Source organism: Elaeis guineensis, chromosome 16 (genome assembly GCF_000442705.2).
Source record: "Elaeis guineensis isolate ETL-2024a chromosome 16, EG11, whole genome shotgun sequence".
NCBI classification, from domain to species: Eukaryota; Viridiplantae; Streptophyta; class Magnoliopsida; order Arecales; family Arecaceae; genus Elaeis; species Elaeis guineensis.
The window spans coordinates 25,316,515-25,324,984 of record NC_026008.2 but is presented as its reverse complement, the minus strand read 5'-3'; positions in this window follow the sequence as shown (position 1 = coordinate 25,324,984).

Here is an 8,470-nt window from a genome sequence, read left to right as displayed (position 1 = left end):
AACCATATATATATGAATCATCCACGTTAAGTAGATCTTATAAAAGTACAAGTAGAATTATTTAAGGACTTTAAGAATAAGAATCAAGAGACATATAGTTTTAGATGGTTCATATATGTGCGGTTTAAATTTTATGATCATTACTATATAAATGATCAAAGTAGTAGCAAAGATCATTTATCTAAAAAATTATCTTATAATTGGATACCGTTTGACCTTTTGATCACTCATTTTTTATTTAACGGTCCAAATCATTTCATACTAAATTGATCATAATAATGATATCCGATTGAAGTAAAATTTTGATAGTATGCTATAAATATCATTGAGATCATTGTTGTAAATATTAGAAACCATCGGTGGTCTTTATCTATCAGATCATCATACAGTTGTTCATGACCATTGAAATCAAATTTTATTGATTGATATAGCTAGGGCTACTGGATCGAAGTAGTCTTTTATCAAGATATTCTAACAATAATTATTTAGATAATAAATGGTGAAAAAAATTTTAAATTTTAAAATTATATCATATTTAGAGAAAAATAAAAAAAAATTATATTCGATTGTAAAATACATTTATGATCGATTTTTTGATTACAAAATATTAAAAAATTTTATGATTGAAAAATTGATAATAAAATTTTTAAATTATATTTTTAATCTATAAATAAATTTGTGATCAATTTTTCAATCACAAGATATTAATTTTGTGACTGAAAAATCGATCATAAAATTATTTATAGATTAAAAAAATAATTCAAGTATTTTATGATTGATTTTTCAATCCTAATTTTTTTTAATATTTTGTAATCAAAAAATTGATTGTAAATATATTTAAATTAAAAAATAATTAAAATATTTTATGATCAATTTTTTGATTATAAATTTTAAAAAAATTTTACGACTGAAAAATCTTTATAGATTAAAAAAGAGCTCAAGAATTTTACGACTGATTTTTTAATCATAAAATTTATTATTTATGAAATATTAAAAAAATTTATGATCATTTTTGAATTATGTTTTTAATCTATAAATAAGTTTGCAATCGATTTTTTGATTGCAAAATATTAATTTTACGATCAAAAAATTAGTCATAAAATTTTTGAATTGTTTTTATTCTATAATTAAGTTTGCGACTGATATTTTGGTTGTAAAATTTTTTTAATATTTTACAATCGAAAGATCGATCATAAATTTAAATTTTGTAAAAAAATTAATTGATGCTACCAATTTTTTCTTTATAACCTGCCTTCTTCCCCTCCCCTCCCCGGCATTTTCCCCTCTTCCCCTCCCCAATGCTCGAAGCCCCTCTTTGCCTCCCCGACGACCGCCTACGACAGCCTCACCTCATTGGCCCGCTCGCAATGGCACCCTTCCCCTCCCTAGCGACCTCCTGCGATGACCTCCTCTCCCCTCCAGCCTCCCCTCACAGGCCTGCTCGTGATAGCCCCCTCTACCCTCCCCAGTGACCACCCACGATAGCCTCCCATCGTCGGCTCGTCCACGATGGCCACCCTCATCGGCCCGCCCGCGACAGCTCTCCCTCCCCTCCCTGACGCTCGAACCCCCTCTTTCCCCCCAGCCCGCCCGCGATGGCCCGCCCTCCTCTCTCAAGCAACCATTCGTGATGGCCCCCCTCCCCTCCCTAGTGACCGCCTGTGATGGCCTTCCCTTACTGGCCTGCCCACGATGGACCCCTCTCCCCTCCTTGACGACCGCCCACGATGACCTCCCCTCGCTGGCTAGCCCACGACGACCTCCCTCGTCGGCCCACCCATGATGGCACCCCTCCCCTCCTCGGTGCCCGAACTCCCTCTTCCCCTCTCCAACCCGCCCACGACGACCTCCCTCATCGGCCCGCCCGTGATGGCCCTCTGTCCCCTCCTTGACACCCGAACCCCCTCTTCTCCTTCTCGGCCCGCCAGCAATGACCCACCCTCCCCTCTCCGACGACCACCTACGATGGCCTCCCCTCGCCAGCCCGCCCGCGACGCCCCCCCTCCCCTCCTGGATGACTGCTTGCGATAGCCTCCCCTCACTGGCTCGCCCACCAGCGATGGCCCCCCCTCCCCTCCAGCCTCTCCACACCGGCTTGCCTATGATGACTGCCCGCGATGGCTTTCCCTCATGATGAGCCATGAAAAATGGATAGGAAACACCCTTCGTTCACAGTAGACTGCGAGAAATCGAGAGGAATCGATTGCTGGTCCACACCTTGCTCCATGGACCATGCCAGTCAAATTTTATTTTAAATAAATATATAAAAAATAAAAATAATATAAAAATAAAAAGTATAAAACTAAAATTTTGGTACTAATTTTGTGATCAATTTTGAAAATTAAAATATTATAAAAAATAGATTACAACTGAGTTTGTGTTTGATTTTTTAATTAAAAAATTTAAAAATAATTAGTGATTGATTTTGCGATCGATTTTATAATAAAAAAATATTTTAACCAAATAAATGATCAATTTTGTGATCGATAAATTAATTAAAAAATAAAAATAATTAGTAACTGATTTTGTGATCGATTTTATTAATAAAAAAATTTAAAAATAATTAGCGACTGATTTTGTGACTGATTTATTAATAAAAAATATTTTAATAAATTTAGCAATCAATTTTGTGACTGATTTTATTAATAAAAAATTTAAAAATAATTAGTGACTGATTTTGCTATCAATTTTATTAATAAAAAATATTTTAACAAAATTAATGATCGATTTTATGATCGATATATTAATTAAAAGAATAAAAATAATTAGCAATCAATTTTACGATCGATTTTGTTAATAAAAAAATTTAAAAATAATTAACGACTGATTTTATGATTGATTTATTAATAAAAAAATATTTTAATAAATTTAGTGATTGATTTTAGCGATCAATTTTGCGAATCGATTTTGCAACCGATTTTTAAAAATAAAATATTATAAAATTTAAATTATTTTTTTATTTTTCGATCGCTAAATCGGTGGCAAAGTTTTGCGACTAGGATATTTACCATCGATTAAAATCGGTCATAAAATTGATCACAAAATAAATTAGCAATCGATTTTTATTAATTTACAACCGATTTTTCAGTCGCTAAATCTCTGTTTTCTTATAGTGAATAGCTGGAAGTTTCCGGTGGACAGAATAGAAAAGAGATTGGCTGGGTGGATGAGAAACATTCTTACTCTAGCTGGAACACTTATTCTCATCAACTTGCTATGCAAATTGATGAGACCACGGTTGCGAGTAGAAAGGCTGATCATAGAGGGAGATTCAATCACGATCACCGATTGATTGTGTGAGAGCAGTCCAGAGATAGAGTTGTTCATCTGCTCCTCACTCCTCGATGATATTTGACATTTAATTCGAACTTGCTTGTCGATTGAGATCAGAACATATTTACCGTGAAGCCAACAGTGCAGTTAAATAAATGACTTCCTTTGTAGCATAGCATATCGAAAAGTTATATGACCGAGATGGTTGGGATATTACAGGTCCAAAGATGCTCTTGTTTTTTTTTTTTTTGGTAGTTGCTCACATTAGTAATATGTGGGCGCTGTCTTATCCTATAAAAAATATTTAAAATGCAGCCTTCCAGGAAACTTCCGCCAAGGAATTAAAAGAAAAAAGAAAAAAAACAAAAGGAACATCCCTCGGTGTCTATAAAGACCCCACGACTAGCCATTTCTTTCTACATCCGTTTTCGACTCCTCCCAGGCCCCGCCTCACCGTTGGAGTATTTTCTTTCTTCTGATTCCTGAACCAATTCCATGGCCCTCGACCCACCTGCCGCTATCCTTGTCGCCATGTTCGCCCTCTCCGTTGCTACTGGTGGGCTTGTGCTCGTCACCGGGCCGCTCGGCTTCGGTGGCCACAATAAACTCTAGCCTGGTCGATTCCTATTGTTGGAGAATTTTGGATGCCTATTGTTGGGATATACCGATCGATTCCTCTCACATCGACTCACCGTCGGATCCATCTGACTAGCGCCCGACTCTGCCAACCGACGACTGCCGACACCGACCGACCGAGTATACGTCGGTCGCTCGGACCCTCTTCGCTCTCGACTGGCTGAACTGAGGAGCCCGATATCCGACTCCCGCAATGCGCCTGACTGACCATCGGAGGATCCCTGAGTTTTTACCCGACATTCCTCAACCAGACGCCGACATATAGTCGGTCGGCTCCTTCAAACATCGTACGACGACTGGAGACTGTCCGTCCTGACAGCGGCGCACGGCATAGCCGCCCTGGAACATTATCCCACCTAAGGCATAGGTTAACCCTAGTGATTTGACAGCCCCACGGTGATTTGACAGTCCCACGATGATTTGACAGTTTTCGGCGATTTGACAATTCTCCCATTGTCTGCGCCATTAATGACGGCGCCATGCCGCGCTCTACTATAAAAATGGGGAAGGTAACAGTGCTGGGAGGTTCCTTTCGAAACCCCTGAATCCTTCCTCTCTAGCTCTATCTCTCTCTCCCTCTCGTTGAGCTCTTTGATTCTTTTCTACTGTTGCCTAGTCTCCTCTCTAACTTGATCGTCGGAGGGTCCCCGCCGGAGTCACCTCCGGTCAGTGCGGACTTCTTTTGCAGGCGCTCACTCCCGGCGACCAGGCTAGAGTAAATGCAGTTTCTTTTAATTTTAGTCATTATTAAATGCAGTTTTGATGTTTTAGTGAATCCTATCTAGATATAGAAACAATAAACTCTACTCGGTAGAGAAAGCATCGAAATATTAAATGCAGTTTCTTTTAATTTTGTATGGATTCTCCTCTCTGTTTGTATCTGATAAGTTTTGCGCTTTTTATCTGCAGATTTCCACGTCCGTCAATCTGGCAGAGCAAAAAAAGGTTCCAAAATTCGGTCTTTTATTTTTTTTTCGGTTGATTCTTAATGTAGGCCAGCCATGAATTATGCAATCGTCTTGACATGGCTACGAGTATTAACAACTGTTAACATACATGTACTGGATCATGTCAGATAGTTCTTTTTTTTTTTTTGGTAAGAATGTCAGATAGTTCTTTGCTGTATCTTAAAAAGTTAATGAATCTCATATAAGTCACACTATTTCAAAAGAATCATCGTGCTATTTTATTTTGTTATTATCCTTTAGAAATCCTCATTTCTATCTTAGTGTCAAGCGTGACTGTTTGGTGTCATCCTGCTGCATCAAATGACCTTAATCATTATATGCTAAGTCGTATCACATTAATCCTTGCCCTTGATGACTCGCTTCGGGGCTGTTTCCAATTTCTTGGCAGGTTGATGAACTGCGGAAACAAAGAGACAGGTTGATGAAGTATGAGCGGCCGCAGCAAATGTTCCAATGAAGAGATCAGGTCTGGGAGCCCAGCGGGGGAAGTATTGATGGGAAAGATAAATCTCACAAAAAGAAATGGTTTAATCTAAATCTCAACTGCTCCAATAAGAAAGCTTGAACATATGTACTCCACGATGAGATGGAGAAGATGTCACGCCCCAAATTCGGGACATAACACGACCATGCTATCGAGGGATGGAGCCCACGATAACACGAAGCCAATCCATCATAATCATCTAAAATCCATCAAATAAAAAGATTCAATTCCATTATTCATCAAATAATCGAACCAATATTGGTTCAGAGCATCTAAATCCAAAAGCAAGTACCAATCCGAATCTCAATATTTATAAATAACTACAAATCCGTGATTATAAAATAACTAAACTTCTACTACCAAATTTTCAAGCTTGCTATGCAGATCTTCAAGCTTGGATTCCTTTTGCCGATCCTACCTTATTCCTCTGTTCAAACAAAAAGAAAACAAAAAGAATATGAGCTATACTAGCCCAGTAAGTAGAACTTGCACTTCTTATCGGATCAAGCATAAGTTTTTCATGATAATGCAATATTTAGAAAATAACAGATAATACAAAATAAAGTATTTCATAGAGCATATAACAAAACAAGTTATAAACTCATTATGCATGCATAAATCATGTATATTTCACAATCATGAATCGTAAATCATTTTCATCATGTATTCATGTCATGTTTCAAAACATTGCTCACAGATATTCGTGCTAAGGTCACTATTATACCCGTGACAGGGTCATGTTTCTTAATTGACAGAGTTCTTAATTCATGTGCCAACTTTATACCCGCTGACAGGGCCATGTTTCGTGTAGATGCTAGCTCCAGATGTCGACCTTTCCGAAGGAATTCATTCATAGCCATCTGAGAGCCTTTGAAATCATTATATCTTTTTCTTAAAGCATACATATACATAGATAGAAAAATAATAAAATTCATGCTTCATAATCATGCTATTTTTATAAGACATATTCATGAAATCAATGTTCATAATAAAACATGCTTTTTCATATCACATATGCTGATCCTTATTTTATGAAAAATTATGATTTCATCAATAGCAATTCTTTGCATAAAAACATGATCATTTAAAAATAAATAAGGAGCATAAGATCTACTTACCTCGTTCATCTTAGATCTTCAGACTTCGTTAGAAGAATCAGCTAATCCTATTTAAAATATCAAATCATTATCAAATTCTATTCCATAACTATAACAAGATTAAATGATAAGGAAAGAAGACTGTTGACCGGATGTGTCAGACCATCCAGATACCAGGATAATTCAGGGTCTCTGATCTAAGGGTCAGATTTAAGTGACTTGATCAAGAAATCGTGAAGCACAGATCGAATTAAGGTCAAGATCAATCAATAGGGTTCTTTAATAATGGGTTTGAAAAAAACTTGATATGACCAAATAAGGTTGACATACAGCACGGATATCAAAGCAACTTTGGATCATTTTGTTAGAGTCTACATGAGCTCCTAAAAGATGAAGGCATGACTTGATACAGGATTCATAGACCTTCTTAGAGAGAGAAAGTCAATTATGAGAGAGAAAGTAGAGAGAGAAAGTGAGAGAGAATCTTCGTATCCTTCAAAAGTGGCAATCATGATTGAGATCATCAGAGGTCATATCAGGATGACTTAATATGGATTAACCATGATTGATATTATCAATTTCAAATAAGGATCGGATCGGGATCCAATTCTGCATGAATTTCGAAGTAATTTCAGGTCATCATATTTTTATCTCAAATTTATCCTAGAGTCTATGATACAATCAGAGAGAGAGAGTGACCCTAGAGAGATAAAATCCATAAAAAGAAATAAAAAATTTAAAGAAAAAAAATAGAGAGAGAATTTAGATAGAGAAAATGTAGAGAGAAGGTAGAGAGAGAAAGTTCAATTCTAGAGAGAGAAAGTCTTAAGAGAGAGAGATGAGAGAAACTTTCTCTCACATGTATTTATTATTATTATTTTTTTTTTCTTTTTCTTTTTTCTTTTTCTTTTCTTTTTCTTTTTCTTGTTCTCGTGGCCTTCTTTGGCCGAAACAGGGGACCTAGAGGTCCCCATGCCTTTGACCAGCCAATCACGGCCATTCCCCACCCGACGGTGGCCAGCGGCAAGGGGCGACCCTCTCGTGCTCGGAGACCGAAGCCGGCGGTTGGCAATGACCGTCGGTGTCATAAAAAAATCAAGAAAAGGGAGAGAAGAACAGGGCTTTCTTCTCCGACGAAATCTGACGGCTCCTGTCGCCGGGGGTCGTGTCCACAGGCATGGGAAAGAAGGGAGAGAAGAGAGGAAGAGGAGGAAGGACTTACCATGGCCTCCGATGACCCCCACCAGCATGAAATCGCGGCGAGCATGAGTCGAGGGGCCGCGGCTTCAATCGAAAAAATCGGAGAAGAATATCGGTGATCGTCGGTGACTATTGTGTCCTCTCTTAGAGGAGAGGAGGGGGGTTCTTATAGGGCTCGTCCTAGGGTCTTTTAGTGGCCCTAGGACTCTGATTCCTGATCGGAATCGGGGAAGGGGAAGACTCCGATCGGGAGTCTTCTTCCCTGTTTTTTTTTTTTTTTTTTCTGGGTGGGCTTTGTGGCTTTAGGCCCAGTGGGCCGGGTTATCACAGAAGATTAGGGTGTTCGTTAGTAGGAGGATTGTGTCACCCTTTATTGTCTTCATATATGTAACATTCCCCTGTCTAGGTCTAGAACGTTTTCTGCTACCAATTCTCAATTATTTTCTCTGCACTCTACTAGTATCGCAAATTTTGCACGCAGATATTGTTTGCTGGACAATGTTATCACTGAATTCAGCTCCCCATTAAATTATTTCACTCTATGCATATCCAGCAAGTTAATGAGAGTTTGACTTCTTTTTTTTTTTTGGGTGAAAAACCTCAAAGAATATAAATCAGAGGTTGTGAGCTGTTGATAGAGGTAGCGAGAGAGGTTATGGGGCCCAAGTTACAATCTATTCTAAGTTGGTGGGATTGAGTGGTGAGACCCCCATTTTGGATTGTAGTCTCATGTTCTTTGAGGGGACTGGCATCTTGAATTTTTTGAAAGATCTTTGTATTGTTCTTTCATCTGTGCTCAAAAACTGCCATCC